The sequence below is a fragment of the Hordeum vulgare genome, chromosome 2H (genome assembly GCF_904849725.1).
Source record: "Hordeum vulgare subsp. vulgare chromosome 2H, MorexV3_pseudomolecules_assembly, whole genome shotgun sequence".
Lineage (NCBI taxonomy): Eukaryota > Viridiplantae > Streptophyta > Magnoliopsida > Poales > Poaceae > Hordeum > Hordeum vulgare.
This window is the reverse complement of record NC_058519.1, coordinates 29,525,789-29,532,431: the sequence shown is the minus strand read 5'-3', so window position 1 is coordinate 29,532,431 and position 6,643 is coordinate 29,525,789.

The window sequence follows — 6,643 nt, the reverse complement described above, 5'->3', positions numbered from 1 at the left end:
GCATGCCTGGCAACTCTTCAGGAAACACATCTTGATATTCGCAGACCACTGGGACTTGCTCAATAGGATTGACATCACCCTTTTCATTCAAGGAGAACAGACGGATTGTATCATCGCGCGCCGCAAATATAATCACATCCTCCGAAGAGTGGGTAAGCTTGACTTCTTTGGCTTCACAATCAATTGACGCCTTGTTCATGGCCAACCAGTCCATACCAAGAATCAAGTCGATGTCGGAATTGCCCAAGACAATAGGAGATGCCAGAAAAGCATAAGCGCCCATCTTGACAGAAACATCCGGAGCCAGACAATTGGAATTCATCATTCTACCAGGAGACACTATTGACATAGGATTAACCAAATCTTGACAAACAAACTCATGCTTTGCAAAAAAAGGACGGGACATGAAGCAGTGTGATGCACCAGAATCAAATAACACTTTAGCAGGAATATCATTGACGAGGAGGTTACCCATGATCACATCAGAGGAGTTGTCTGCTTCAGCTGTGTTCACCATGTTGACTCGAGCTGACCTGGGGTTGAATTTGACAAGAGCATTGCTTGGAGGTTTGCGTGGAGGAAGAGGCGGCAGACGGAGCTGAGAAGTACATTTGTTGGCATAGTGACCTTTCTGCCCACATTTGTGACAAGTGACATCTGCTGCCTGCCGGAACTGAGTCTGAGGAGGCCCTTTCTTCTGATGCTGGTATCTCTGCTGGAAGCCAGGGTTGGGTGGGTGGGAAGAACCACGTCCACCTGAGTGCTTCAGCTGCTGTGAGTGCCGAGGAGGAGGAGGAGAAACCCAAAACCTCTGTTCCTTCTGAACCACCTGAGTCGAGGAAGAGCTGGAATCTCTGAAACGCTTCTTGGAATTTTCCACCCTGAGCAGGGCTGCCTCTGCTCTGAGAGCTAGGTTGTAGAACTTGTCAAACTCCTCAGGATCGTGCAATGCAAGAGCTAACTGCAAGTCTTCCTTCAAGCCACCCCTGAACTGGTAGATCTTGCTCTTCTGATCCGGGACATCTTGCAGCGCGTAACGGGCCAGCTCGTGGAACTCGACATTGTACTTGTACACAGAATTGCTGCCCTGCTTCAAACGCCTGAACTTCTCACGCATCTCCTCCACAAAACTGGAAGGGATGTAGTGGGACCTGAAGTCACGACAAAACTTGTCCCAAGACATCACCCTGTTGCCTCTGGAGTCCTTGAGTTGCTGCCACCATATAGAAGCCCGACCCTTCAACTGAAACGTTGCAAACTTGAGATAATCCTCACGACGTACGTTGCTACACTCGAAATGCTTGTTCTGCATCAAACGGCTGGTCGCAAGAAGTGAACGTCTTAGGCTGGTTTGGCAGGAACTGACTCAGGTTGCCGAAGTGATTGCCACCCTGCTGGAAATTGCCCTGCTGATGATTGGCTCTCTCCTGGATCAACTCCAACAGCATCTGAGTGCTTGCATTAGTAGCTGCCATCATCGCCTGCTAGGCCTCTGCAGGAGGAGGCGGCGGCGGCGGAGGAGGAGGAGGTGGTGGAGGCGGCATATCCTCACGCCCTGGGGTCTGACGAGTCGGTGGAGCCATCCTGAAGACGGACAGCATATTAGTCCACAGAATAATTGAAGATATTGCTGAATCAAAAGACAGAATATCTGAACAGAATTTAGCATTGCACTCGAACAACATAGCAAGAATGCATCCTCAAAGTGATGGACGAAAAAATTCCGATAAGGACCACTGCAAACAAGAGTGAGCTAGAACTGCTCGGAACAAACATATGACCGAGATTTCCCAAACCTCAATCAAGCGTGTGTAGGAAGATAGTCATATAAGATACTACTAGATATCCCACCTATGAGTTCCCGAAATAACCGGTCATGCAATCAGGTACACGGATACAAGGAGTATTTCACACAACTCCTAAACTAACCCGTCACCTGTATCACATCCTTCAACACACAACCAGCATCTCGGACCTTCATCTACAACAGATCCTCGTGATCACAACGATACCAAGTGTGGTAGTACCCCCGAAAAATCTACACCAGTACTGGGGACATCGGGGTTATCTCACCACTACGAGTATTGAAGCAATAACGAACACCCTTCGTTCTTAGATACTCAGAAATCTGAATGATGGCGATGTGCGCAAGAATCCCCTGGAGCTCAACTCCCCTGATACATAGAGCAGATAGGAGGCACCAAGATAGGATTCCGTCACATCAAAATCATATAGATTTCACAAATACCCGCGTGATCCTAAAAAAAATTTGAGCGAGAAAAGGAGTAAAGTTAAAGATTTCCTAAGACGGGAACCTCACCAGAGCATAGAAGAGGAGAAAAAAAGAATCCTACTCTCCGATATAACTAAGACTCAAAACATTTTCTAGACTCGACTCGGCCAAATACGATCACACAAAGGATCCTATGGTCGTAAGGCTCTGATTACCAACTTGTAACGACCAAGATGCGGTCCTTTCCGATCTGGGGTCGAGGCCCGAATAGGAAAGAAGCGCATCTAAGCGTTTCGCAAGCAGATAACACGGCACAAATAATAATAAAAGTAGACAATCAGGGATTCAATTGTCTTCTCATTAATAACTCATAGTACATCACAGATACAATCAAGGTAGTTCCGCTATGGACTACAAAACATGGAAATACTATGCTACCCTGCCTGCAGGACCACGATCACGACCACGCCTCAATCCTCTGGATAGTTCACGTAGAGGCGGTCTGTCTCCTCGTCGTACTGCCACGCCAGCTGAGTGCCGTCGGGATCATCTTTCTCTGGGTACCTGTACCTGTTGGGACTTTCGGAGGAATCCGTGAGCCACGGGGACTCAACAATCTAAGACCTTGGTGCCAGAACTAGTCAAGTTATTAGGTGGGTTCGGGTGAAGTGTATAAGGTTGCAGCATCCTAAGTTTGATTTAGCGGCTAACTTACGTAAAGCAATTATGAAGGTGGTCTACACTAGCGGTCGTGATTACTTGATCACTAAGTGATCCCGAACACCTACCTACGGCATTCATAACCCCACCATGTTCCCGATCGAAGAGAGATCTTCGAGGGGGACATTCACGGTTACACACACAGTTGGCAATTTTATTAGCTTATGTTTAAGTTCTCTAATACCGGATGTTAACAAAATATTCCAAGTTGCCACATAACCGCGGGCACGGCTTTTCGAAATATTAAACCCTGCAGGGGTGCTCCAACTAGTCCATCACAAACGTACACAGGCCGCAAAGGCATCCTCTATCACGAATCTCGTGATCTCATCGGATTCCTTAGAGGAAAAACCTCAACTCTGGGAGAAACCAAAGCTTCATTGGGATTCCTATACGCAAGATATACCGCTAAGGTAAGGCAAGGATAGCAGGACCTCCCGACGTGTCGATGACCCCGATAAGAGCCGCGTATCTCAGTCTCAGGACACGCCGGGTGAGCACAGCGTACAGTGGCCTGATAGACATCTCCCGAGTTGCCCCGGGTTGGCCCCGTACACGACTCTAGTTTGGACCAACACTCATGAGGAGCACTGGCCCGGGTTGTTGATTAAAATCCTCGGGGTAGCTATTCCCTATGCAGTTTATTATTAAGTGATTAGCAAATTAACACCAATGTTGGGTCCTGCCGGACAAGCCTTAGCACTACGCGATTTATCGAGGGGGTCCCCATAACAACCCCGAACGTGTTAGGAGCGATCATTATGGAATCAAACACCGGTAACCGGTAACTAAGGCGGCAATAACGGAACAAAGCACCCGGAAAAAGGCTAGGCCTTCCGTCATTTACCAAGTATATAGGTGCATTAATTAAATAACAGCATAGAAGATAATGATATCAAGCTCGTGTTATCACAAGAGTCAAAGCACCTGCATCTAGCAACGCTAACATTAGTAGCTGAGCAAAGCCTACTTAGCCATTCAAGTTTTGCTAGGAAGGGATCAGTGTTTGGGCTCATGGCATATCAAGAGGCAATTTAATTCAGTGGTAGGCAGCGAGCAATATGACATGGAAATGAAACTAGCATAACAAGTCTAGAGATGGAATCAAGGGCATATCATCTTGCCTGTGATATCCTCAGCTTGGAATGGTTCTGGTTCGTCCTGCACGTACTCTCCTGACTCCACGTATTCGTTCTCCGATCCCGGTGCTACCCAACATAAGAATAACAACCAATGAACAGCAGCACCACAAGATGCAACAAGCACATGATGCATGAGATGAAAAATGAGCATGCATCACTATTTCTATCATTAGCACAAGCAAAGAAACTACTACAAGTTTCTGGAAAGAACTGTACACTAAGCTATTTTGACATGCATGAGAATGGCATGAACATATGCATCTTGTGAAAACGATGCAAAACAATATAAAGAACATTACGAACAGAGCTACGTATCAACGGGAACCAACGAAACAAGATATGAAGCTCTACGTGTAAGAATCAACACTACACACTCCAATGGCACAAATCTGGTATTCCCAGTTTGCCAAGACATATAACAACCCAACATGAATGGATTGGAGCAAGGAAGAACACCACAACATCAACTAAGCACTCACATTCATCAAAATAACTATGCTACATAATCTGCCATAATCTGCATCTTAGCTCTTTGTGAGCTACATGCAACATAGCTACAGCCCTCCAAATATGACAAATAATATATGTGGCTGTAGCCCACCAAGAACACTACAAGCACCAGCAAGAATCATAGAAAAAGGAATTAAACTCTAGAATATACAAGGCCACAAACTTTCCCAAAACCATAAGATCTCAGGGACTTAGTGAAAATTCCTGCACCTGACTTTCTGTCTTAGTTCTGAAGCTTTTTGACAGCAAGCAAAACATAACCTACAGGACTCCAAATTTGACAGGGAGCTTCACAAACATATCAGGTTCAAAATCCGAGCACTGAACTAAGGATAGTTCACAACACAATGACCAACACAACCTCATCTATAGGAGAAGAAAATGTTTCCAGATTCTCACACTTGGTGAAATTCCAGATTTCACTAAGCTGGACTTTTTCAGCCACATGCCCACTTTGTCTAGGCATAGCTTGCACACAAATAAAACCAAGTGATAAATGACACCACTATGGTGTAGAGCAAAACCCCTACTACTATCACACAAAAGATCATGCCCTTGGGCTCCACCTATTTCATGGAAACAAGGAGCAAACTTGCAACAATCTGAATATGTCAACTCCATAAAGTCTCCCAATGGCAAAACTAACTTCACCACTAGTTTTCTTGGGAGATTCTACCCCAAAATCATCTATAATATGTGGGCACTTACTTGGAAAAAGTGGCCACAAATTAAGGAAGAATAAACTACTCCAAATCATGGCTAGTAAATAGAGCATCAATTCATGTAGTTCCTCTATATCAACTACTACATGGTTGAGCTCATGTGCACAATGAAAAAGTGACATGGGGGTTTGAACCCCATGTTTGTGTCATGCACATCAACTTCATAAACACTACTACCAAGCTATCCACACAAACAACATACCATGCCCACTCACATATGGTCATGTGAAGGTGCAAAGCTTGCTTGCAAAGGTGGGATGCTACACACACACATCTACTCCATATCACCCACAAGCACATCATACTCTAGATCAACACACATACCTACACATGTTAACATAGCAACCAACTAGAACAAGATCAACTATATTTATGCACACACAACCTAGTGGAAACATCAAGTGCTAGCACCTACAACAAAGAAGTACCTACAACATGCTATATCCACACTTGCTATCATATCCCTAGGATCAACTAATAAGCATCACCATCATACACACAATCTAGTGCAACTAACCCCATGTGTATGCCCACACACACACATGCACTTCTCACCAGCACACCTACACACACCACATCACCTAGCACCAATATAATAGTAAGGTGGAAAAATAATAACATGCTATTGCCACCTATGCTTTTGTCACAAGAACAGCAACAGCAAAGAAGGGAGTAAAATTTAAGCAAAAAGGAAAAACAAAAGGAGGCACGCTCGGATTCGAAGCCCAGTGCCCCTGGTTGCAACAACAGAGCCACACCACTCTGCTATTGTCCTCTTATCAACAGAACAGAGGGTGTGTACAGGGTAATAAGTCCCTGCTGGCTACTGTGCCGAAGCATATAAGGAAAAAATAAAAGGTGCCAAGGGGGGATCGAACCCACGCCCTCTCATCAGGCTCAACAGAACGCTACCACTACGCTACGGCTTGGGAGTCTGACAGAGTAGCGTTGTATCGCGAGAACTACTGTCTCTGCTGCGTGCCTGCTCTGCACAGAGGTGCGCCGACAATAGGGAGGTCGCCGATGCACCACTCTGCTACTGCTGCGGCGAAGATCTGCTGTTACGGCGCTACGACGTAGGATCGAGTGCTACTGCTACAACGTGGGGAATATCTATGCGCCTACTGCAACTCCGAGATACGCCACTACACCACACCACACCACGAACTGCTGCTGCTATGGAAGAGGCGCACGGCGACACAGAAACGGCGGCACCACTACGACTGCTACTCCAGCACGAGGAGGAGGAAGCCCCTGCTGCGTATCACACCCACATGCATATCACACGCCTCTACTACCTCAGCACAAAGCCTCTA